The sequence below is a fragment of the Hermetia illucens genome, chromosome 4, assembly GCF_905115235.1.
Source record: "Hermetia illucens chromosome 4, iHerIll2.2.curated.20191125, whole genome shotgun sequence".
In the NCBI taxonomy this organism is placed as follows: Eukaryota; Metazoa; Arthropoda; class Insecta; order Diptera; family Stratiomyidae; genus Hermetia; species Hermetia illucens.
The window spans coordinates 10589054-10616697 of NC_051852.1; the positions used below are offsets into that span (position 1 = coordinate 10589054).

At 43.4% G+C, this 27644-nt stretch overlaps 1 protein-coding gene across 5 annotated transcripts in view; it reads right to left on the reverse strand.

Moving 5' to 3' along the window:
* The window catches only part of LOC119655392 (interference hedgehog), a 261840-nt gene that overhangs the window by 83191 nt on the left and 151005 nt on the right, over positions 1 to 27644 (reverse strand). For all 5 annotated transcript variants that reach the window (XM_038061269.1, XM_038061266.1, XM_038061265.1 and 2 more), the window contains exon 4: positions 10567 to 10632. The gene's annotated coding sequence lies outside the window, so the exon portion shown is untranslated. The remainder of the gene's footprint in view (positions 1 to 10566; positions 10633 to 27644) is intronic.

Here is a 27644-nt window from a genome sequence, read left to right on the forward strand (position 1 = left end):
TCTACTTAATCAAAGTGTAGTCATCTATCAGATAATAGATAAAAACCAACTGAACAGAGTCAGTTGTTGAAATCAACAACAAATTCACATGAACATGGGAGCAGAAGCAACATCTTGCTTGATTGGAAAACTATCAAACAAACCGTACAAAACGAGACACCGCTGCGATAAGAAAAGACACATTAAAAAAAGGAACAACAACAATTCGAAATATAAAACAACACCAAGCAAAATTGAAAAATCTTCCTCAATAAATATCAATCCATGAGTTTGTGGTTACAATCATGTGCGGAATTACAGCCACAACGAGAAGAATAAGTGGTTGAAGCTGGCATAACCAGCAAAAGCAAGGTAGCCAACAAAAGAGGAACAAGCCTCAATGTTAAACCAACAGTCAAGATCCGTAAAGAAAAGATCGGAGGAATTTCAATTACGCTTTATCTTATTGATCGATCTCGGTGCGTCTTCTATACTGCAGGCATACACTATCTTTAGCATGTATCTGTGGATGTAGGTAAGTTGTAATTAACGATAAAAATTGCACAGTTTGCACGAGGAGAGGAGCTGATCCCAACAAGAAATTGGGGAAAGGTCTGGTGGAATTTTTGGTAACTTTGGTACTTTTGAAAATACGAAGGTCAAAAGGGGAAGAAGTCTGTAAAATTTCAAAAAAGACTCTTAAATCTTTCAGATATGTAGTGAATCTGGCAGATCGAGATGGAAGGATACTAGCAAAAGTCATCCTGATTCGCAATCATCTTGAGCTTAATCCTCTTTTTAGGGAAGGATAGGTGAATGCATCTAGGCACAATGTTGGATTCCCGCAACGGTACGTCATCAGACTACCAACTAAAGGCCTCCCTATCGTCACAGAACTAGCCTCGAACCATTTGTCACATTACTTCGGACTAGCCCCCGAACTCTGCGGAGCCTTCAAGTCAGGGAATTCCTTTCACCAACGGGGGGAGAGAGAAGAAAAGGAACTGTCAGTTCAAAGAACTCCCTCCCATCTGGCCCTTTCGCTGGTCAAGCTCCTTGCAAGGAGAATATTCCGAACGTAACGCGCAACGCGGCTCTACCTGTTAGCGCTCCTCAGTATCTCCTCGGTAATATGATCAGGAGAGAGGTCCCATATGGTTAAAAAGAGCTACTGAGGACTCTCAGGTGTGATGGGCGTCATCCACAACTCCATTTCAAAACACGGAATCCGGACATCGTGCCTTTCCAATCTTGTACAGGTAAGACTGAAAATCTTCATGCCCACTTAAGAACTGGGTAAGAAAATAGTCAGTCTCACCATGCTTCAGATTCAGCGACGAACCTAAGTTACCAATGAGGCGCGCAATCCGTCTGCTTCTAGTTTCATTTTGCCAAAAGATTTGCCACTTATCTAGGGTACTTTGCCATTCTTCACGAACTGCCACGTCCCTTGTCTCTTCTCCTTTACGCTTGTATATGGCTTGACGTTCCTTAGCAAAAAGGACAATAGGGATCACTCCCGCGATCACCATCACGGTCGGTTCAGAGACAGTACAGTACGCAGACGCCAACCGCTAAGCTCCCCCCGTCTGTACTTGCGAAAGACGCTTACGATATACCTCCTTGCCAGGAGCGTCAGATCATCTTTGCATCGTAAAGCAGTACAGACTGCGTTGAATTCATCAGGAGATGTCACCTGCTAGACGTAGGATCCTCAATATTTGCCATTAGCCTACTTAACCTCGAAACTCCAGCTGTAACCTTGTTCGCTGCTGCTTTGATTTGCTCAAAAAAAGCTCATCTTTGAGTCAACAGTCAGTCCAAGGGGATGGGTCGCAATTCACTTTTTAGTCAGGATGACTACTGTGATTTTTTCCAGTGCAAGGTTGAAATCATGAGCAGTCATCCATCCCCTTACCCGTCACATCAATATGCCAAGTCTGCTTTGCGCCTGCTCGACAGTGCGCCCAGCAACAAGCGCTGCGACATCATCTGCACAATCGACAAAGCGTGACTCTTCTGGCATGTCGTGTTTAAATAGACTGTCAGAGGAAGTGTTCCAGAAGTCCGACCGACCCTAGGATGGATCCTTGCACCACCTCCGACACGACCTCCATTCTCTTCTCACCCTCTAGCGTCTCATGGAGCAGGGAACGGTTCCCTCAATATCCGTAAGAGATAGTTCGGTCCGTGAAACTATTGTCTAGTGGGTCTAGAATATTTTTACATCTTACGGAAGTAAAGGCGTTTTTGACGTCAAGCGTCAACTTCCAACTAGAAGGAAAAATGCCCTCTTTCAGGCAAGCGTTGATGCGCCCGGCAGTAGGTCTAGCCGATGTGGGAACACCAGTTTGTATCCCTCTGCTGGGGTATCATCGGATCCTGGCGCCTGCTCGTTTTTCGTAGAGAGGACTGTTTGCTCCAACTCTTTTATAGAGACAAGTGGGCAGTTGTCATTCACCTCGTCGACTAAATCTTGCCAGCAGCAAGCTTTTGGATGATCTGTACTAGTTCGTTTAGGCATTGTGTCAAACGGCGGAGTCTGTGACACTTCCTTCGGAGCTCTGCAATTTCCGTTTCCGTTTTCAGCGTAATAATTGAATCTACGACAGTGTCACCTGCAGCGCTAGCGAGATGGCAGCGGTACCCGATAAGTCACGGTTCCATGAAACTGGGTCCTTGTTTCAGTACCGCGCATTGATGAGCACTAAATCAGCTTTGGTCTCTGCAGCGAATTCCGCTAGCAACTCGTGAGCTGTGCAAATATGCAATATTTGTGGGATGCAAATCATGTTGACCGCGTACTAGCTCTTTTCTACTCTAAGGGAAGTATTGGCTCCATCGTGATACGCCTTATTTACACTTTATTGACTTCAGACATTGCTAAAGTAGTAACATCCTTAGGAATGCTACATACTAATTCTCTAGCCAGTGTGCATCCCTAGGATATTGTGGCATTAGGACAATTGAAAGCTCAGCTTTTTTTTTCGTCCAGTTTTCAGCATATCGATGAAGCGCACCTTTTCCACGTTCATCAGTCTGAGAAACATGAAACTAAAAAGTGTAAATTAATCCTTTCCCAGTAGAAAACCACAACACTACCATAAAGGGGTAAATATAGAATATCTTAGGTAACCCTTACGTGATCCCTGAGTTGCCAAATCTCCCATCAGGTGCGTCCCTTCGTGTGGATAAAGGAGCAAATGTGTTATGAAATTGCACATGTGCGTATTTGGAGATGGGGGTAAGTAGAAGCAAAACGTGCAATAGTAGATGAAAATTTATAGGAAGGATACCCAGAAATTATACCAAATTTGGAAGAGAGAAAATGGGACAGCATAGACGATTCCGCCGTCGACATGAAACGACTTCAATTGTGAGAAGCTTGACAAGGCTCCCTTTCTCTCTCTACTAACGTGTGGCAATCACCTGCTATAACGCTCTATCAGACCTTCTTCTCCGTTACGTCCCCTCCTCTCCTGCGCCCTGTCTGGCTCACCACTGAAGTCCACAAAAAGTTCGTCAAAAAATTACTGCGGGAAAGAAGTTCCTGCCTTCTGGAACCTGTACTGATTTCATTTTTTTTTCAAAATTTGGCGTTCTTCGATCAAATTTTTAACTCTTAAGTCCAGAAAGGAATGTCTGACCAGTGTTAAAGACTCACTGTAGTGTGGAAACCTCAAATAATTCTGGTCCCACATTCGTAACTCCCGCAGTCCCGCTTAGTTACCTCCTCATTTTATTAAATACTCCGGCTCCTCATCTACTAACACCCGATACTCTCAGGAAGATCAAATTCGATCCGAAACTGATGGGCCTGGGAATCGAAGGACAATCTCGAGCTTAGCTAGTCAATTGACATAAGTGAGTTCTAAAGGAATAGTCTAGCTTACCAGCGTCTATTCGGAAATTTTCCTTCAGATCGAAAACAGGATGGGAGCTGGAAATCAGGGCTGGGCCTCTTACGGTAGAGATCTTATAGGGATACCACGATCCGATGGTACAGCTTCAGTAAAGGTAGCGTAAATAATGAGACGCACAACAGGAGCATCGGAAGCAGCCACGCCGAGGCAGCCAATCGTCGTGATGGAAGAAAAAACATCGGGAGTTGCGGGCTATATGCTTTTAAACAAAAAGGATTTGCCAACGATCCAGAGGAAAACCCGATTTCAGTGAAAAAGGAAATGTATGCGCTGAGGAACAAGTACAGGGTTGTTATGTAGTAAATAAGGAGGCGAACACCACAACTAACCTGCACCTCTTCCTCTTGATATGGTGGCAACGCAAGCGGGGGCGAAAAGTATAAACAAGCGCTGGACGTCTTCACCATACGTGCGGCGACTGAAGGGGCGCTTTTGAAGATTTGCGAATAGATGGGTGAAAAGAAAGCTCTCGGTTTAGATGTCGTTCTCAAAAGAACCCTTAAACTTGCTGTTAAGGTACGAAGAATGCTTATGTTGGTGTATTTGAGGTATGCATGGTAGAAGGAGTTTTGCCCGCACGGTGGAAGAGACAAAAACTAGTTCTGCTACCGAAGCTAAGCAAGCATCCGGGAAACCAATCATCATGCCACCCGATTTGCCTTAATGACACGGTAGGAAGGACGTTAAAATAGATCATCTCCCTATCATAGAATATAGGGATGGCCTATCAGGGCGACAGTTTGGTTGTCGTCAAGTTTATTCAAGAATCGACGGCGTTGACGTGGTTTTGGAGCTGACTCGAGACGTGATGTCCTCCCATAAAGGCTATGCCGTGAATACCAATCGTAGGAAAAGGAATAGCAGAATGGAAAATTCTTTGGAAACCAGTCCAAGCTCACAGAACATCATCGGAAAAATGCTGAAGTCGGAGTCAAAATGGGGTGAGGATGGCTCTAGTGCGTGACAATCCCACAAGCTGCTGCAACTTGACAGTCCCAAACAATGAACTGATTTTACTAAGATTTTGTTTTACATAAATCCTTAAAAAGGCCCAAGCGTCAAATGACAAAGTTACGCGGGAGGCACAAGTGGTAGTTCTCAAATATAAAGTAAATGAGAAAACGGGCAAACGGCGTAGGAACGGTAGAAGTGAGCTCTTCAGTTTCCAGAATACGGCAAAGAAGAAAAAAGTCTCTTGACCAAAAAAAAGCTGAGTCGTCAAAAATGCCGCGAAAGCTAGGTAATTCGGCACCGGCAAAATGGGAAGAACAGAAAATTTGTTAGCCCGAGCAATAGATAAAGACGAGTGGCAAAAAGGGGCAAAAGGATAAAAAAAATCCGTTTGGAAGGAATCACGCCTATGTGCCACCGTACGTTTGAACCCCTTCAGGACACCACGAGACACCGGCACTCCTCCTCTACTGTTCTGCGCCAAGTGTTCCTAGGACGACCCACATGTCGGCCATCTTAGGAGAGTAGATCCCCCTGCATGCCGTAGCCAGCAATGGAATGGATACCCATCAGGCCAGCGTAGCCTGATAACACGTCGCAGACAAGTGTTAACCAAGATTTGGAGAGGTAGAAGCGAATTCGGAATTGACGGACTTGACCGTCATGATCTAATTTTGGAATCCAACGAGAAGTCAGCGGGCAGTTTCAGCGGCAAAGTGAAAAAGGTATGAGGGTGCGAAGCGAATGTCAAACCCCAAAAGCAGAAGATAACTATCGAGTGCCAGACATAAGGCGAGATTGGCAAGAGGGGTGGTTTGGTGATCACTACACCAATAGTTAAGCGACAACCGAAGGCGCACTGGAAGTAAACTGGGATAGCCGGCTGGTTTACTGGAGCCTTTGAAGAAAAGGAAGTCACGAGCTGGAGGGTAGAGAGAAGGAAAAACATAGTCAACTATGCCAGCGTATAAATGAGATATGTGGCGTTCCAAATCCACAACAGGAGTTCTACCACATTAGCAAACCAAATTACTAGTGGAATGAGGAGATATCAATGTTGCGGTCGTCTTGCCTGCGAGCAAAAAAGACTTGGTTAAAGGGCAAAAGCTGGAGATCGAATACCGAGATCTTCTTATTAATTTTGAAAAGGGGTTGAGGGCCATACAAGGTTTCAACAAACAAGATTCGTGAGCAGAAATCATCCCAAGACCCGCAGTTTATATCCAAAATAATTACAAATCTTTTCGTACAAATCGAAGGAAGCGAAGCGGCCAACGCTTCAACAGGGCGTCTTCCTGGTCCCCGAGGTAAGCACGGAAGAACTAGAAAAAATTTGTTAGGGTGTGGGTGATAACAAGGCTTCGGGATTAGACGGGGTTCCGAACAAAGTCCTGAAGTTGTGACGAATCATGCATTGTGGAAGGAGTGCTTCCTGCTAAGCGAATCTCCAAGAACTACCTAAAGAGTCCTCTTCATATAATTTTATTTATTTTTTAGAGACTTTGGGGAGCATTTTGAAAAGGGTGTTATACAAAAGGCTGCTTCTGGTCATCGAGTAAGCGGATGTTCTATCGGAGCCACGGAATCGATTTTGACAAACCCCTTCTACGGTCAATGTGGCAGGAAGATCCCTTCTCGGGAGGCACTGACCGCTCCCGTGCTAGATGTTGAGAAAGCCTTTAATTTGGACAAATGGGATTGGACTAAGGGCATCTTAACTAAAATGGGTATATTCGGTTATCCTCAGCAATCCTTCTTTGATAGGAGCGAAATGGGCCGAGAAAATACATAATGACAGTAGGTACTCCCCAAGGTTCTTTTTTGGTTTTGCAGGTGGCGGTGATTGCAGTTGAGAAGTACCCCGGGGACGAGGAACTATGTGGAAGTGAGACCTTATTTGTAACCCCAGAAAAATGATATTGACAATACTATGGAGTCATTTTGAAACCATTTATAAGATAGCTGCAAGTGATAGTCTATATCTAGCTGAGCTTAGACTATACACGAAAGAAATCAGCAGAGAATATGCCGCGTTCCTAGCAAAAATGGCGCCTTATACGGAGGGTCCAGAATATAGTCACAGGCTTGCAACCCAGAGATGTCCCTTTCCTGAACGAAACCGTCTGTCAAAATTTTTGAAAACCAAATATAATGAAAATTTGTTTGGCAAATTGAATAAGTTTTGGAAAAAATATTTCAATTAAAAACATTACTCGCCTTATGCATTCAATTTCTTTCTGGACTAAAAACAACAAGAAATCACTGATAACGATGACCTCACCTTGAAAACCTGAACAATCTGAAGAATGCAAATAAAATAGAACGAAGCTTAATAGGATTCAAAAACCGCGTGTGCAGGTGCTACGGGGGCTTTGCAGTCCTGCCCAGCAGATGCTCTCAATGTACTCCTGCATCTCCTCCCCCTAGACCTCCACATCAAATATGTTGCAGCGTGTAGTGCCGTCAGACTACGTGAGTCCGGATGCTGGACAGCGAAGTCTTACGGCCAAAGCAACATCCTTGGCGAAATACCTCGAGAAATCTGGGCATCCCCCACGGACTATGTCACACGCAAGCTAAACTTCACGGGGAACTTTTTTTGTGGACCTTCCAACCAGGCCAAGTGGAAGACCGGTGGAGTGTTGCAAGACAATAACACGGTATTCTTTACGGACGGATCACAGATGGCCTATGGAGTCGGCGCGGGGATTTTCTCGAATACACACAGTGTATCCAAGTCGTATGGTCTCTCAGGTTTCGCCAGTGTATTCCAGGCGGAAGTACTGGCGATATTGGAAATCTGTAGACGGCTGGAGCGTGATTCGAGCCCCAAGCGTAACATAGCCATTCTGACCGACAGCCAAGCGGCCATCAAGGCCTTGTACTCAACGACGACATCTTTCCGGCTGGTAGGGCGGTGCAGAGACGCGTGCAACCATCTGGACGGCACGCTCAAGGTCACTCTCCTCTGGGTTCCCGGGCATAGGAACATAGAGAGGAATGAGCGGGCTGACGGGTTGGCCAGGCAAGGCTCTGCTCTTGGCAGTCCTTCGGCGAATACAGTCGGTGTTCCGCTGGCGGCTGTCGGGGGCGGAGTCTACTCGCACTACCTAGCAGCCACGGGCCTGAGATGGCGAAGGCTTACAAGCTGTGCCAAGTCAAGGAGAATTTGGCCCGCTTATAACATAGCCCGATCACGAGAGCTCCTGTGCCAGACGCGTGCAAATGCATTCAAGATTACGGCGGTCTGGGTCCCATAGGGGACCGCTAGGCTCGGCATACCCTACAACTCGCATTGCCGAAGCTGCGAAGAAGGAAGGGAAACCCTCATGCCCTTTCTCTGCGATTTCCCAGCTCTGGTTAGAGTCAGGCTGCGAACACTGGGTAAACCATTCTTAGACCTTAGAGAAATTTCTAGCTGCAGGGTCGGAGAGCTGCTTTCCTTCGTGAATGCTACGGGCTGGCTCTGAAGATCCCAGCCGGCTGGACTCTGCTTCCCTGCTCCCATAACAACAGTCACGGTCTTAGGAGTTTGTGGCATCAAAACGGCGCACCAAAGCGCTAATTGAGCTCCTCGGAGCGGCCACTGATACCTACCCTACCTACCCTGAAGAATGCAAGATATATTGATTGCAGCATAAACTGCACAAAATGCAGTTCGCGCACGTATGGATTCCACCTTGAATAATTGATTTTCTTACGTTGGTGAAGTCATCGAACCGTTTCACAATCAGCGTTTCGGCTCCTCTCCATCCTTGCCGCCCATCTCGTGTCCGACCATCACAAAATCATTCCAAAAGTCTTCCGAACATTTTTCGATGAAATTAATTTTCCAGGAGGAGAACTCGACTAAGAGTTTGGATTTGAACTTATATTGTCTACCAATTTAGACCAATAATAACTGACTCGAACCCTGATCACTTGCTCCAATTACCTCTACTGGTAAAAACTGAAAGACCAAATCACTTAACTACCATTTGGTCATTAATTGGATTTTCGTTCCTAGAGTCCTCCGTGGTCTTTCTCATCTTGTTCCCTCATTAGGTTGTTCCGGTCAAACTAATTCCCAACTAATTAAAAAGCCAACTAGGAATGCGACCATCGTTTCGCTTCTTAAGCTTAAACCACCTTGTCTGCCCCTTTTCAAAAATAAAATCAACTCGATCTGCCCCCTTAAACCTTATTTTTCTCACATTTCATTCAGCAATCATTAATAACAAGATCAACCTTTTCTCAACCTTCAGACACCTTCAATGGGTTTCGAAAAATCGATTATAGGAAATCGATTACAACATCATAATCACTTCCAATTCAACAATTACCCAAAGACTGCTCACATGCTCAGCAAAACAAGTCATGACCAATGAGGCAAGCATGGAAACCGTGCAAGTGGGGAATTAACTAACCAAAAATCTGAATCCTTTTCCGTCTAATATTTTGGTAATGATTCATCAAATCCAAGCCTGATTTTCTATTGATCGGTGCAGATCATCGTTCAATGTTGAGAGAAAACCTCTTTTTTGTAGCCCTCTGGTACCAGGCATGGATCGGACGACTTTTGTATTGTCATGAACATATGAAGATACATCCAATGGCTTAAAGAAGACTGGAAGAAACCACCATCAAAGTGACTCCTCACGATCCCTGTATGATCCATGTGTATGCATACGAGCACAATAGACCTCAAAGAAGCAGCTCCAGAGCTACAAAAAGACTGAGCCACTCAAGTCTACCGCACTATCATCAATCGAGGGTTTGACTATCGATCTTCTTTAATGATCGATACGATCTTGAAAAGATATTGGATGAGTCGACAAGATGTCAAAGAGCCTCTCGCATTCAAGACGTTGTGTGTATTGCGGAGACCGCACATCAAAACACAAAACATGCAGATCAATGCGTAAGACCATCACACACAATTACTGATTTGACGATCGGTGTGGCAAACCACGTACAGGTGGAACTCAAATTAGTTACTTTTTTGCAGCTGAATCATCCACCGCGTCTATCCAGGTGAAATAAAGTTTCCGCGCGATTAAAATAATCTCAGTAATCTGTGATTTTTGGGGTTGAAACAGTTTCAAGATGAGGGGCTTCCTCGTCCAATTACGTTGATTTTCCTAATTACACTGCCAAATTTCCTGCCCAAAAACTATTCGACATCGATCAAATCGATCAGTGACTTTCTCGAAATCATTGACCTTGTCAAATTCTAATTGTGATAGATGAGATTCACAAGATAGTCTGTCTACCATTTGTGTTTTTTTGGTACCTCTTCAGCATCCCAGTACCAAGCGAGATGAACTTTTTTCAGAGATTCCTCCCATTGAACTTGAGGAAAGCCCAAAGAGTACGCAACCATCAAAATACAATTCCAACTTGTATCTATCTCAAATTATGAACATAGAAAGATTTTCAATTCGATTCAGTTGCGTATGATGATGATGGTTTTCCTTGATAAATCTAAACTACGAAAAGTAACAATTTTTTCAGCACTTTCAGCTCACGTACTTATGTGGCTTTTTTGAAAAAAAAAAATTGGCATATTCACGCCACGTTATGATGTGATGGAAAAGAATTTGAAAATAGATGAATTCAGAAAAGATACATATATATGCTCTATGGTAGGGACGAATTAAAGATACTTAATAAGAAGATAAAGAAGACCATCTCTCTCTGAGGTCCAGACGATCGTGATGATTGGACAACTTACCGAGCGTTTTGTTTGTTGTAACCTTCGATTGGATTTTCGATGACGGCCTGGTTGATCATCTCAAATCTGAAAAGAAAGATAAATTTTGAAATCAGAAAATTGTTGAAGCATAAAAAATTCGAAATTAACGTAATTGGGTTCAATTAGGTATGGGAATGAAGCGAGTCTAAACGAGCTAATGACTTCTTAAGTTGTACTTTTAGATAGAAGATAGAAAGTAGTGTGAAATAGTAAAGACACATATAATATCGAAACGTCAAGGGTAAGACCACTCTGAGATCCAGACTAAGTTTATTGCTAGGTTCAGCAAGTCCTACGCGTTCCCTTACAAAAAATTTGAACCACCTCAGTGAAGTGCAAATCCCTGAAAATAGGCGAGTTTTCAGGGCTGCAGAACGTACGGTTTTTTTTTGGTAGAGTGTAAGACTCCTGCAACGATCCGCAGTTGAACCTCCAACTAAACACTTCTCTATCGTCAGAAAGCTAGCCTTAGACCGTTTGTCACATCACTTTGGGGTAGCCCCCGAACTCTCCCGTCTTTAAAAGTCTTAAAATCAGGAAATTCCTTTCACCAAAGAAAGGGGAAAGGAAGAAGGGAGATGTTAGTTCAAGGTACCCCCTGATATCCGGCCCCTCTGCCGGCTAGAGCTCAGCCGGCAGAGGGGCAATAAGAAGGACCCCAGCACAACCTGCCAAGCGCTTTTCAACATCTCCCCGACACTGTTGCCTGAAGAGAGCTCCCCTGTGTTGACGAATTCCATCATACCTTCAATAAGAAAAAAAGCTGTGATCAGCATCGCTGACTACCCCATTGCAAAGTCCACAATCAGGATATCGTGTCCTCCCAACCTTGTGCAGGTAAGACTGAAAACCTCTGTCCCCACTTAGGAGCTAGGTGAGGCAATAATCAGTATCACCATGCTTCCCATTCAGTCACGTACCTAAGTTGCCAATGAGCCGCACAGTCCATCTGCCTCTTGCCTCATTTTACCAAGAGAATTGCCAATTATTTAGTGTACGTTGCGGTTCTTCACCACCTCCCTTGCGCTTGTACCTGACTTTACGCTCCTAAGCAAGCAGGGTAACTGGAATCACTCCCGCAATCACCACGATGGCCAGTTCAAAGACAGTACAGTAGTGGACAGACGCCACCCACAAAACTCCTCGTCTCTGTACCTGTACAACGCGCTTACGATTTACCTCCTTGTCAAGGAGCCTAACTGCCGCCCTGACCTCCGCGTCGTACAGTAGAAGAGGTTGTATTATACTCATTGAAGGACGTGGCTTGCTAGACGTAGGACATCCAATGCTTCCCATTAGTCGACTTAAGGCCGAAATTCCTACCGCATCGCTGTCCGTTGCTAGTTTGAATTGCTCAAAGACGCTCATCATTGAGTCGAGCCTCACTCCAACGTACTTAACCGTCGGGTTTGACTCGTTTATCGATGATCGCTGATATGAGATGCAGCTTCGGGGTACCCTTTTTAGTCAGGATGATTATATCAATGTTTTTCCTGTGCAAGCCTGAAACCATGAGCAGCCATCCATCCGCTTACCCGTCCCATCATTATGCCAAATATGCATTGCACCAGTTCGTCCGGCAAAAAGCGCCGCATGGAACCTTTGCACTACCCCTGACGTGATCTCCATCTTCCTCTGACCAGATAGATAATCTTTTAACATCCGTAAGAGATAGCTGAGAAGGCATTGTCTGGTGTACCTAGAATGTCTTTTCATCTTTCGGAATTGAAAGCATTTCTGTCACCAAGGGTTACAGACACTCCTACCCATCGAGCTTGGGGGCTGTGAGCCTTTGTTCGATGAACCACATCCACGACTTGCATGACAGCATCCACTGTGAATCTCCCTGGACTGACACCAAACTGCTGTGGCGATAAATTTCCGGCAGCACGTGTGGCTTCAGTGAGTATGATTCTGATAAGCTTTACGAGCACTTTTCTGTCCGCGTCAAGGATGCAGACGGCAGCTCAGAGTCGCCTTTCACTTTGCTGACCAGCGCAGGTCTCGTCACTTTCCAAGGAAAAGTGTTCCGTTTCAGGCTGAACTTGGAGGACCAGTTTGTATACCTCTACCGAGATACCATCAAGTCGTGGCGCTTCTTGTGTTTCCTAGGAAAAAGACTACCTCTTCCAACTCCTTTATAGAGAAAAGTGGATAGTTGTCGGCGCCTTCCATGTTGCTGTCATCAACCCCTACGGGATATGCAGGGAATAGTGCCTATACAATATGGTCTATCTGCAGGGCCTTAAGTGAGTATGATTTCCGCAGGGCCCCGATTGTTCGGGTTAACAGTTTATAACCTAGTTCCCATGGCTCCCTAATCACTTCGTCGAACGTGTCCTGGCAACAGCGAGCTTTGCTTCTGTTTATTTTGCTGCGAAGTCCCCTTTTGGTTGATCTGTACTCTGTAATTGTGCTAGTTGTTTTGGCGTTGTATCAAGCAGTAGGTTTTACAACATTCATTCCGAAGCAATTTCCGCTGTCCCGATGCCTCCCTGGGCATGGAAACCCCGCAGGCTGTTGTTGTTGATTCATAGTTAAATTTACGACAGTGTCAATTGCAGTGTCACCACTCCGGGAAGTACCCTCCAGTGTGTCTCCACTTAATCCAAAAGCTTTGACAAATCTCCTGATGTTTATCTTTGCGACATTTCACGCCCAGAAAAAGTGTTGGGGTGGCTCATACCGAGAGGTTGCATCAACCACTTCGAACCACTTTCAGAATTCGCCGCCCGTCCACCAGCGGCACCAGTGATTTCGACGCAAAGGTTAAGTGCAGCCCGGGTGAAAGAACGTTGGGGCGGATTCGGTATTCAAAACTAAGAGTCCTGTTGTTGTCGCCACTTCGAGAATTAAAATTCGCTCTGAAACCGGGGTGAGGTCTGCCCCATTCAAGTGCCCTGGCATTGAAGTCACTCCCGACCAGGATTCGGCCCTTCCGTGCTAAGATAGCGTCCTCCAGAGCATCTATGAACGGCCTGCCTTCTAGGGAATAGCGAAAGTATTTTATTGCGAGGTACGGGGCTAACAACTCACGATCGTTCTATTGGATGGGGTTCAATTGTTTGGGAAAAAAGCTCAACGGCTGCCAGCTTTGGTTCACCTTCTGGTGGAAAGCAACACCTATGGCGATGTCAGAGGCATCGGCGAAAACGACTAGGGGTGCATCTTGATGAGGAAATGTCAGACGCATGGCGTCGGAGAGCTGAAGCTTGGTTGACTCGAATGCATTGACAGTCGGGAGTCTTTGATTTTCGGCGCGAGTAGATAGTTGTGAAGGCTCGATTGATGGTGGTCGACCCTGGGCAGGAAATGACGGTAGAATTTTAGCATGCCCAAGAACCTTCGCAGATCCTTAACTTGCTCGCCATGTCCGGGACCGGTTGAATGCCATCAGGGGTTATTTTGTGGCCGAGAAATCTCCACTTTTCAACATTGAGAATAAAGCCGGCTTCAAGGAAGCGAAATAGAGGATAGAGTGTCGGATGGGCCGATGGAGATCGTACCTGATAATGTAAGTTTGATTGAGGGATCAATGGATTGCAGATCCACAAACAAACCATAGTGGCACAGCAAGTCTGCGCCCAAAGTGAGAGTGCTAACGTCTGCTATAATGAAACGCCACGAATACGTGCGCCGAAGTCCCAAACTTAGGTCAACTCGCCTGTAGCCATAAGTGCAGATCAGCAATGAATTTACTGCTGCTAATTTCAAAGCCTGAAGCGTTAATCGATGGTACTTGGATACTGGGAGAACCGAAACCTCAGCGCCTCTGTCAATCAACTGGTTGCGTTTGCTCAGGGGATCATACACGGAAGTGCGAAGTGGTGTGGTCCTTCGGGTAGTTGTTGCAAATGCTACCGATAGGTTTAGCTTTTTGTTGAAAAGGCGCAAAAGCTGGTACATTATGTGGCTTTTTCCGCGAAAGTTCGGTGGTACTAGAATAGCCCGGTATCTGTCGAGGGTCTTGACGACGTACTACCCGAGCGCCTATTTTGAGGAGCGGATCTCGACCTTTTTGCGAGCTTTGTCTCAGATGGAGAGCAACAATGGTGTCGGCTAATTTTGTTGCGGTGGTTGTCAATGCGCCCATTGAATGTTGAAGTTTCACAGGTTTATGTGGTGCGTTCGACGCCTCATCAACCATGGGTCGCCAGTGGATTTTTTCGGCGGTTGCAGCGAGCATGTCCAGCGAACCAGAGTCCGCGTATGAGAAAATAGCACCAGTACCTTCTGGATTGGAGCAGAGGCGGTCCCACCATGTCGCCAGGTAGCTGCTTCATTTTTTTAAGTGGCTGACTGGATGTCCGGTCGAATAGCGTGAGTTCTGTCAGCAAGTGATTTAGCTTGGTTGTCACACTCTCTGACAGACGCCATATTAGGTGCTCCTTTAATATTTCATATGAGCACCTCGAGCTGGTGGAACCACGCCTCAGGGCACGTACGTAGAGCAGTCGTACGAGCCATTTCAGTGGCTATCGTTAGAGTGGAGTGTACCAAAACAAACGTAGAAGCATAACTAAAAAAACTGAAGCGAAGCACACTATCCAAAACTTTGCATCGTTCCTTGCGGCGGGTTTACACTTCTTATTGTAGTATTTATTATTAATATATTAATGAGTAATTACTTAATTTTAGTAGACTTAATTTTACTTCAGCAGCGACGGTCTGCCTCTTATTTGGTTGGGGCGAGGATGACGATATCACCAGGCTTGATGGCCTTGGTGTTCTACTCCGTGGTTTTGCCGGAACGACGATCGATTTCTCCTTGATTCTGCAATCAATGGGAGCGCTGTGACAATCCAAAGCTGGGGTGCAGGCACTCGAGGTTTCACGGTGACATCAGCTGGGTGGGGACAAGGTCGACTCTGAGCTGCAAAAGTCTCCCTGGCTGCAACGTCTCCCGGAGAGAATCCGTGCCATCTTGGCCTGCTCGGGCTTGGGATCGCTGGAAGTGTTGTCCACCACGGCTGGCAAAGTACATGAGGTATACACGTGCCCTGTGGTCACGGAAATTTACCGGGACACAACTCAAGAAGTCGACGAGCTTAAGTCGATGGTAACAACACTGGCCCACGCGGCTACAAAGATCACAGCGACGGTTGGTACTTTGCGTTCCGGAGGTAGATCTCGATCGCAATCACGGTCGAGGCCTGCTTCCCGAAATGGGCGTTCGGATAGTCGCACGACTGGACCCTCATCGGCCTTGACGATTTGCTGGTACCATCGTAAATACGGAGCTTCAGAGACTAAATTGTATGTATGCTTAACGCAACGAAAAACTAGGCACGTTGGGTGCCTCGGCGACGGCAACCCGAATCGCAGTATCACCTTGCCTTACAATCTTCGACCCCCCAAGCCTGCATTACTTCCTGGTCGACACGGACGCTGGGGTATCGGTTCCCCCTGTACCCCGCCCGAACACCCTAATTCCGCAAAACCAACGACTAGCGGCCGCGAACTCCTCCCCCATTCGCACCTATGGCTATAGACAGGTGAACGCGAGACTCGGACTGCGCCGAACGTTTTCGTGACGTTCATTAGCATTCCCATATTAGGCGCAGACTCCCTGTATTACTATGGATTGCTGGTGGACTTGCAGAACAAGGCTTTGATAGACGATGCAACCTCATCACAAACGTCAGGGAAAATTTATGCCTGCCAAAATGACATTCTTTCAATAATTTTCGAGGATGTTACCGTGTTTTTACGATCTTGCATCAAACCAAGGCATACCACCAAACCCTCCCCCCCCCCCCCCCCAAAATTCCGAAAACGGCTATCTGCATTGATTTGAGATCAAGTTTTCGGAGTTGCTGAAGGTGTTTAGAGTCTAGGAATATCTGGATTATGCAAAGGATCCATTTCCGAGAATTCTATATATGCAATTTGGAATGCGTTGCGAGCCTGAACGGAGATTTCAGCTCAACGATGAATAAGAGTGCTTCAACGAATTTGAAACTGTTGCCTGCAGTGCGGCATGGTGTTGTTGATGCCGCCACCTCTGCCCCCATCAACCCCTGGTTGCCAGTTTCCGCGATGACCTCAAGTCGAACACGCTCCCAGATGATAGCTAACGAATCTCTCGTGCAACAAGAAATGGTAAGCTGTTGTCCCTGCTCCCGTCGTTATTTCGTAGTAGGAGCGATGTTAAAGAGGTTCATTTTTTCAGTCTACATCATCCGCTGCCTACACGATCCTGCTGAATCGACCGCCTACAGATTGTAGCGAAACAGCTGCAGCAGTCGTCGCGGCGCCGTGCTGTCCATTACGGGAGCTCGACCCAGTCATCAAGTCATATGACTCCCGCCGGTTATCCCAACTGGACCTCACGTTTCTCCTTCCTCTCATTAGATGGATTTGCAGTTTATACCTAACTGTCAGGTGTAGTGATAGCTTCCTCAGTGAGTAATCTGAAAGATTGGCAGATTCCTGCACTCACCTACCCCCTGAGGCGCTGCGGTAGTGTACAGTCATTCAGACTGAAGCTATCTATCCCTCCTCCTTGTACAACCGGGTTTTGGGACCGGTTACGGCGGAGTTTCATTTCTATTTTTTTTTTAATAAATATATTTTAAAATTCTCTTTTTTTGGTTTGAAATAAAAAAAAAGAAAATCAAAAACAAAAAAAAACCATTCCCATACTTGCTCTTTGTGTCGATTTGATTTTTGTTTCTATTTTTATTCGGTATCTTTTTATTCTGTAATTTGGAGATACTTTATACTCTCAATTAACATCTTTAATGATTCCGTCTTTGATTAATTATCAAGTAAAATGTGAAAGCTAATCAACAGTAAATTCAGCCACAAAATACGCAAATGTAAAAATTCCACTCTATTCTCCAAGAAAAATAAAAAAAAAAAAACAAATCTGAATTTTTTCACTCATTAGCAGAAAACCTAAAGCAGTTAGATCTATCTCCGCTTTCATTTCATCTATAAAGAAAGAACAAATCTCATAAAATGTTTCTTAACACCATGGCGGCTATAAATTAACCTCAATTTGCCAAGATAATACTCGTAAAACCTCACCTCACTTCAGTAGGAAATTGACTGGTAGGCATTAAGCATTGCGCAATTAATCCAAGAATAGTGGAAATGTGTATCTTTTTATTGAACAATAATTCTAGATTTTCCCCCCCGCCATCAAGTTCATTAGGGAAATGAAATCAAGTTCATTGTAATTGAAATGAAAATTCTGAATGAAAATCAACCTGGGCCGTAAAATTCGCATAATAAACAACTAAATGAATGCAACACAATTGCCTATTGTAAAATGAAAATATTAGCACAGATACGATGTGTGAAAATTGCATACATGATTTATTTAAATGTTTATAGTACGTGTATCATGAAATCTGTTTTATTTTATGAATATCGAGTGTGAAAATTTAGACTTTGAGGTCAATAGACGAGATTCTGTATTGAAAATTAGCGGAATTTATTTTCAGTCGTAAAAACAATTCATACGCTTTCGTAAAGTCGGTTTGTATCTTTGTATCTTATTTTTCATTGTAAATAAAATAAGCCAGAAAACAATGTGAACCTGCTTGAGGAGTAATTAACATGTTCAGCTGCGGGCAGACATGGTATCCAGAAGATTCAGGGAAAATCTACTTCGAGTTTCTTCACTGTAGATGCCATTCAACATCGAGAGCTGTTTTCCGTTTAAAATAAAAAATTTTGATTGAGTGGAACTTCCGGTGTGGGTGGTCTATGAAGTGAGAAAAAAGATTTTACGTCGGATGTATCTTAAATGTAGAAAAATTTCAGTTTTGGGTTGCATAGAATTATTTTTTATTTTTGAGGAGTGTAGGTTGAAGATCCTTTAATTTATCACTTCAGATTGAAAATCTTTTTATTTATTGTATCTTTAAAAAAATTAGTTAATATTCCAATTTGAAATATCACTTTGCCAAAAAAAACCCAACGTTGAATTCCACACTTTACCTAAACATTTAGTAATATCCCCACGCTCCACAATAAATTAAAAAATGCAAAGTATCTTCAACGATAAAAACCTGCCTCGCGAACCACTAAATTTGCTCCGAAATCAACTTATTCTCATGGTTAACTGCATTAAAATTAAGCGCCACCACACGCGTCATCTACAGAATATATTCAAGTGACAATAAAATAAAACCGAATTCCCACTGAATTCATGATTCGAGCTTGTGGTATTTCCAAAAAATCTTAAAAAAACATCAAAAATCCAAGGAGAAAAATAAAATTCAAATAATAAATATTCAAAATTCATTGGGTTCTACTCTTAATTGGGAGAACTATAAAATTGGATTTTATTTTATCCTCGAGTTGCATTCTTCGATAATAATAGCGCCAGGCATGCATGCTTCTTTGAATACCAAATTTTATATTCCTAATTGGTGTAAATCCAAGTTTGAGAGTGTAAATATAAAAAAGGATATTAAAGAAAAAATAAAATTTAATGATCTTTGAATATTATCTCTTTTTTCTGTATTATTTTAAATTTAATATTTTCTTTTTTAGATTTTCCATGATTTATTGAGTTTTTCGCGAACAGAAATGATATCTTTTATGATTTCCATGTTCTTACCATTTCCTAGAAGACAGATTTAAGAATGAAAATAATTTTTCAAAAGTATTTTTAGAATATAAAATCTTTTTATGAATTAAAATGTAAATATCACCCCTGAGGGGTTGTTTTTCATTAAATTGTCAAATTGTCATTTCCTCGGTGGATGATGGTTTCCGTTTCTTGTTAATCGACAATTTAATAAGATTTATAGTATAATAAGGTTATTTAATGGTTTTAAAAAAATTTTGAATAAAATATTTTGGAAATTAAGGGTATTTTGCAAATTAAGGGTATAAGCGGGTCATTTATAACTTAGGCATGGTCTGATTAAGAATTAATAGGGATAGAAATAACAATAAAAAGAGGATTCTACAGTAGTTTTCAATTCAAATAAACAAAATGCACAAAATAGTAAAAAATACAATGAACAACAGAAAAAACAGCAAAAGCAACAGATAGAACTTAAGGGTGGTTTACCAAAAACTACAGTAATATACTATTAGCAATTTTATTTTAACAGAAATCAGTATGGGGAGTACTTCGCAGCATATAGTGACAGCCTCTTGATTTTTTCAGGTTTTCAAAACTAAGACTGGCTTCGGAAAGTACTAACCGAGACCTTTCACTTGATACCCCACATGACCATATTTGGTGAACAAATTTTGGATGTGCGGGGACCCCTTTAATTCGCCAAATTGCCACTTTTGCACAAAATTTGGTGTCAATCGCTATAACCGTCTCCGAAAAAATGTGTGTGGCAGACAGAGAGAAGACACCCCAATACCGGCGGCTTTTGAGAGTAAGCAAGCGAGCTCATGGTCATCGATATCCCTCGACCAGAGTGCCTCGGTGGTGGACAACTTGGCCACCATGCCATCTAATGCTACAAGTGTTTTAGATTTGGGAAAAGAGAGAACCGAGTAACCGAGAACACCAGTAACAAAATCGACGAAAGATGAGTTGAAAGCAGATCGAAAAACGACAACAACACCGACCGCACATAATCAAGAGGAGCAACAGCAGAAGGTACTCCAGGATCAGGAGAAGAAGTTCGTCAACTTCGATGATCTCCGCCAATGCCAAATATCATGAAAGATAAAACGCAAGGAAGGTCAATGATCCAGAAGCACAGCTTCGTACAAAAATAGTTGAGCTGTTCGAGTTCATCAAGGATAAGCACAACGGGGATGAACCAAGGTAGTTAATAAAAAGGCGAAAAAAAGACAAAAGTGGGAATTCGCCCAGAAGCAATATTATGATCTCCAGCAAGGGGAGATTCGAAGGACCCAGAAGGGTGCCCTCATGTTTGAGCTGAAAAAAAAAACCATTCTGAACTCAACTTAAGAACTCATTTAGGGAGAATGTCACAGTGTACGGACCCAAAAAGGTCGTGGAACAGTTCAAGTTGGAGGAACTTGGCGAGGAGTCCATTGTGAGTTTGCGGAAAGCCTATGGCAGTACTTAAACGGCCATATTGCGATTACCAGTGGACGCAGCGCAAAAGCCGGAAAAGTTCGAATCAAATGGGCTGTTTGCGGTCTGAGAGAGCAGCTTTTTCTAAAGAGGCGCTTTAAGTGCCTCGCGTTTGGTTGTTTCCCGAAGGCATGCACCAGCAGCCTTGGTCGGTCCGATTGAGGCAAAAGGTGTAGGGAGAAAGGCCATATTGTGCAATAGGAACCCCAAATGCTTACTGTGCGAGAGAAGGGAGGGATAGGATTACCGGCATATTGCCGGAAGTGCTCAATACCCAGCATTCAGGAAGGCGATGATTTTAATGAAAAAATTAAATTGAAAAACTTGTCTTTTTTTCTATTCGCTAGTGTTAATTTATTGGTCTCGCAAATACCGATATTTCGGGAGCCACTTGTTCCCTTCATCAGTGCTAACAAGTCATGTCAAGTCAGATTGAGATGAGACTAGAAAGCACGGTTACGTACACCGCGTAGAGACGAAAGATGACCAAGCTAAAGTGGGCTGACTCCGCCCCGTGATGCAACACCTTATGGTGATTCCACGGAGATTTGGGGGGAGTCGATGGTGGTTTTAGTGGGTAAGAATCCTACACGCTGGCGTGTTGGGAAACCGGAAGCTGGACGCTTCAGGTAAGAAAGGTTTTGTATATTTTTTAGTATGTAGCACGTAATATATCCATATATTTTGTGAGAGAATCCACTTTCGGGTATATTGACATTAATAGTCTTCAACTTTCAAAGAAGCAACAATTTCAACGTATTATAACTTTGTTAGTAATAGTGCGATTTCCACCAAGCTTGGTAAGATCATGCTCCACATCATAGCCTACCTCACTGCACTTTCATGGTGGATGAACCTAAGGGGGGTTTGCAGCCAATTACTAAAAATGATGGTAATATACTATTATTAACTTAATCTGAATAGATATCGGTATGGAAGGTATTTCGGAGCCTAGGTACTATATAGTGGCAGCCTCCTGATTTTTTTCAGATTTTTTGGTTGGGTAGTTTCTGTGAATGGCCCCCTTAAAGAAATGATCACTTTCAACCCCCCGCACTCCCCACCTTTCTAACAAATGGCATCGGAAAGTACTAATCAGGACCTTTCATTTGATATCCAACACGACTATATTCCCAAACAAAATTAAGTTTATGCAACTCAATCGGAATCACTGTCGAGCTGCCGAAGACCTACTTTCTCAACGCGTATTCGAAAACAACGTCGACGTTGCCATTGCACCTGAACAATACGAAAATCTGCATAGCGGAGAATGGATAGTAGACAAAAACAGTAAGGCGGCGAAATGGAGCTGCGGAAGTGAAGCCATAGAAGATGCATCCAGAGGACGGGTTCACACGTGCCAAGATAGGAGGAATATACATATATAGCCGTTACGCAGCAACGAACCTCACATTAGAGGAATTCATGGCATTGCGAGTGACTTCAACGCATGGGCAGAAGAATGGGATAGGAGAGAAACCAACGCAAGAGGACGAATATTGCTGGAGCCATTCTCGCGCTTGAACGTGGTACTTGCCAACTCTCCGGGAAGCAACACATTTCAGAGGGTAGAAATTTAATCGGTGGTAGACCTTACCTTCATCAGTGATATTCTAATCAGAGACTTAAAGTAGCGTGTCAGTGAGGAGTACACACACAACGATCAACAGGCTATCATCTTCCAAACATTGCAAAGGAATATTATCAAACCATTAAAAAGAATAACGATGAGTTGAATAGCCAAGAAATTTGAAGTAGAAATGTTCAATGTGATGTCATCACTAGAAGACAAACACTCCCCACCAATTAATTGTCCCGAGTAGTTGCAGAATATAATGAATACTCTGTTCCCAGTAGATGTGAATGTTCGAGTCGACTCCAGGACCGGATGGAATCTCTAACATTGCCCTGAAAGTAACCGCCAGGGCAGCGCCAGGTATGTTGCAAGTTTTCACGGGATGCCTTAGGGAAGAAAAATTCCCTGAGCAATGGAAGCTACACAAGCTGATACTCATTCAGAAGTTAAGTAAACCATTGGGTGCCCCCTCCTCATATAGACCGATATGTCTGGTCAATACCATTGACAAACTATTTGAGCAAGTATAATAATATATAACAGATTGTTCGCTGTTGCGCAAAAAGGAAGGAGGCCTTTTCGACAAACAAGTCAACTGTCGACCCAATAAGCATGGTGACTGGTTTGGCTCAGGCTGCAATATAAGAAGGAAAATACTGCGCAGTAGTAACCCTCGACGTAAATAATAAAATGCAAAATGGAAAAAAAATCACCCAGGCACTCGTCAAACTGCAGGTCCCGAAATACATTGTACGCATTGTTGTTGAGTTTCTCCTTGGGAGAAGACTTTACTGCAATCCGAGCGATGCTCTAAAAATATTTCCGACAACTTGCGGAGTGCCATAGGGTTTTGTCCTAGGTCCCTTATTGAGTGTTCACGCTGCGCCTTTCGGACAACTTGACAACCATTGGCTTCGCCGATAATATCGGAATAACAGTAGTTGCAAAGCATCAAGACGAGATCAAGATCTAGCTATCGTTCCATCTCAGGCAGGGTCTGCCTCGTCTTCTTTTTCTACCCAAGAAAGATGGCTTTTATAGACTTTTCGGGGTAGATCTTCCTCATCCATACGGATTAAGCGACCCGCCCAACGCAACCTATTAAACCGGACAAACAAACATTTCACTCCCAACCATCGCTCAAATACTTGGGAGTTGTAATTGACAGAAGCCTCAACTTCAAAAACACAGTGAGTGCGCCGCAACTAAAGCGTCTTCCATTGCTGCAACAAACTCGAGGATACTACCGTGCATTGATGGACCAAGACAAAGACGACGTCTTCTGCTTTCTTGGGTAGTCAGCTCCGTGCTACTCCACGCAGCTCCAGTTTGGACAACTGTTCTGGATAACAAATTAAAATGCAGAAAATTGGGAATAGCGTATCGGCTAAGTCCGCTCCGAGTATGCAATGCGCATCGGACAACATCAGGAAAAGCACAAGCAGAAGTACTTGCAGGGATACTCTCCATAGACATCTTGGAAAATAAAGGTCGGCGAATCTGCGACCAAACGTATGCAGCCGGGGAGTCTAGCGTATTTCGACGACAGCTTGCACAGTGGGAATCTATCGCGGAGTGGCAAAAGAGATTGGACGAATCACAAACTGGTCGTTGGACACACCGCATCATTCCGGATATTCGGAGATGGTTTGAACGAAGCCATGGGGAATTAAGCTACGAGTTAACGTAGACATGGAGGTTATCGTGCTTATTTAGATCGATTTGGTCACGACGAGTCACCATGCTACCCAAGATGTGGAAACGTGGCTGAGAATGCGGAGCATGTCATATTTGATTGCCCCAGGTTTACCACCCGCCGAACAAGAATGGAAACGGTCGCATAGAGGCGCTTAACACCCGAAAACATTGTGGAGTGTATGCTGAAGTCAACGGATGCTTGGAACCAATTAGTAAAGGAACTGGAAGCTATTCACCAACAGCTAAAGCAGGAAGAACTACGACGAAAATAAGAAAGGAAGAAAACCATGGTTTTAATGAGTAGAAGTCTCACATAACTGCATGGCAGAAGCGAGCAGTAGGTTTTGAATCTTTTCAGTTTCTAACGTCGAAAAAAAAACAGACAGACAGACAGACCAATCGCGAAGAAGCGCTAGTAATACCAGCAAAAGAAGGTATGTCCTATGCTGATATTTAGGAAAGGTTAAGGCAGATCCTCTTCTGAAAGAGCTTAGCGACAATGTAATGCGAATTAGGAGAACACAAAAAGGAGGTATGCTGTTTGAACTATCAAGGAAAAGAAGGATCACGATGCCCTACAAAGGAATATAGACGCTTAACTTGGCGAGCAAGCGACTGTCTCCGTAAGTCGGCCAATGGTTACGATGGATTGTAAAAATCTTCCTTGGTAGTGACCTCCCAAGGAGCGAATTTGCGCATCGCTCAAACACCAATTGCAACTGAAGGACGTGTAGGAAATGGACATCCAGAGCCTAAAGAGAGCGTACGGTGGAAGGCAGACAACAACCCTAACTATGTCTGCGACTTCAGCTACAAAAGCACTGTCTGCGGGCAAAGTCCTCAACAGTTGGATCATATGCAGGCTACGGAAGCAAATTCTACTGAAAAAGTGTTTCAAATGCTTTGAATTCGGACATATGGCAAAGGATTTCACTATCATCAATTATAGATCCAAACTGTGTTGAAGATGTGGAGAGGAAAATCATTTGGCGAACGACTGCAGTAAGAACCCTCACTGGCTTCTATGCAGAAATCTCAAAGATCGCGACTGCAACCGCATAACAGGTAGTACCAAGTATCCAGCCTACAGGATCGCTTTAAGGACCCTACGTGAATGAGAGTCATCCAGGTGAATCTAAATCACTGCCAAGCCGCCCAGGACCTGCTAGCAGAGAAAGTTTATGAAGAAGAAATTGATGTTGCTATTGTCTGCGAACAATACAAGAGCCTCCATGTCAAGGCGTTTGGAAAACAGACATAAGTGAGAAGAATGGGGTGTGAGCTGGTGGTAACCGGAGCTTTCCGCAAGCAATGAAGCATCGCAAACACGATTTTGTGAAGGTTAAGATCGATTACCTCTACATTTACAGCTGTTACGCCGCTCCAAGTATGACAATACCAGAGTATTGCAACATGCTAGATACATTACTGAGAGACACTAAAGGTCACAACTCCAAAATAAAATTATTGCTGGCGACTTCAACGCTTGAGCAACGGTGTGGGGAAACCGGGAAACAAACGAAAGGAGAAGAATCCTACTCGAAGTTTCCTTCTGTCAGGTGTGGAAAGTTAAGCTCTTACTTTCGTAAGAGATTTGCTGATCAAAGTCCACACTAGCATATTGGCGAAGAGCCCACGCATAGCGACCATCAGGCGATATATATTACTATTGATAAGGGACCCAGAACAAGAAATCCTCACCTGAAGAAACCAGAAACAGATTGATCATCAAGAGCACTTGATGAGGTTGCATTTCGGGAGGTATTGCAGTGGAACACCGAGTTTACTGGAACAGCCGTAGAAAAAGCATCGCAGCTGTCCTGGAAGCACAAGACCAGAAGGCGGAGTCGCCGAAGAAACACACCAGACTATGAACAAAGGTACCTCGAATATAAAGAGGCACGAAAAAAGTTGCAGTTGGTCATCACGAAAAATAAAAATTATTGCTTCAAACGACTCTGTGATGGATATCAACGAGAGCAGACCGCGATCTAAGTGGAGGAGCGTACACCTCTGTTACGAAAATTTCGACACTGTTTCACCAACATCCGGAAACAATTTTCCCAATAATAGCAATGAGCGCCGAAGAGATCCCCCCAGTAATTACAGACGAAATTCTCGACGCAGTGCGGGATACCGCAGCCCCGGCATTGATCGAACTTCCAACAAGGCACTGAAACTTGCAGTGAGAATGGTACCAAGCATGTTCGCACAGGTATTTACAGACTGCCTAAAAGAAGGGTCCTTCCTTGCAGAGTGGAAAATACAGAAACTTGTATTGATCCCGAAGACAGGTAAGCCAATAGGTGAACCAACATCCTATAGACCTATCTGTCTTCTGAATATAGCAATTGATGCTATGAAACTGGTTTTTGAGCTAACCAGGAAAGCTTACGAGAAAGAGAAATACTGCGCACTGGTGACTCAACGATATCAAGAGCGCGTTCAATTCAATCCCGACAGTGGAAGCTGCTTTATGATTCGGACGCAAGGTCGAAGATGTATGGGAGGAGGAGTTCCGCAGGTGTCTGTTTTGGGTCCTCTGCTATGGAATTTAATATACGGTGGCGTTTTACGGCTCCCAGTAAGCTAAGCAAGTTTTACGCAAATCCTTAAAAATCAAATACAAATATCAATCAATCAAATATAAGATTATCAAACTGAAAATCTCTGTAAAATCTCAGATTAATCTTAAAAATATGCAGCCACTTTTATCATCTATTCTCAAAACTACTTCCAATTTTTACTACAAAAACCATTTTGCTACTCATTCTTATCTTTCACCCTCAACAAACTTAAATACAAGTTAAGATTCCTTTCTTTATCTGATAATTCAGGATATGTATTTTCACACGACTAAGTAGATATCTACATCTATAAAAACGTGTGTTGTTCATTCAACCATATCAAAACTGACTACAAAAATAAATAAACCTATCTTTTACCTTCATATTTGTATTTTTCCTTTTATTTCTTTTTTTTTCGGAGTGAATTTTGTTTTAAACTAAATATTTGATATTTTTCAGATTTTCTTCTATTTTTATTTACTTTCATTCACTCAAACGAAAAGATATTTTTAGTAACTTCACCGAAAGAAGTTTGAAAGATATTTGAAAGTAGAATTCTGGTGCATTCATGCATGTTGACAAGGAAATATCTTTATCTACGAATGTAGGACTTCCTGTGAAAAAGTAATGGTTTGGAATGTGTTATTTCTCCAGATAATATTGCAAGATAGAGACCCTCTACAAGTCTATGCATGGTTGCATTGTATGTTAACATATTTGTATTATGTTTCATTTTTTTTTATTAAATAAAAATAAAATAAAATTAAAAAAAAAAGAAAAAAAAATTGAAACATCTGCTTAGGCCCTGTCATTACTTATTAGATCATGTATTTTAACGATCAGCATTTTAAGTTACTTTTTTATCTTCAACGACGATGAGTTGGAAGATTCTTCTAAAATTTCCAGGTAGTTTTGCTTTATTACCTTTCAATAGAGCTGATATATTGACTGCCTCTGTTGCGGTTGATACCAGCTGGTATATGCACTAAGTCCAGTAGCACCTCCAGACATTAATAAAAGGTAAACTTGGAATTTCATTTCTTCTTGCCTGTTGTTAACCATACATCAACTCTCCTCTTCGGGCATCACCTTGTCGTGGTGAGGACGCCTATAGTAGACTAAGAGTGTCCAAAGCACATGAAGACGGAAGCAATCGATTGGAACTCTCCAAGTGGTAAGACTTCGA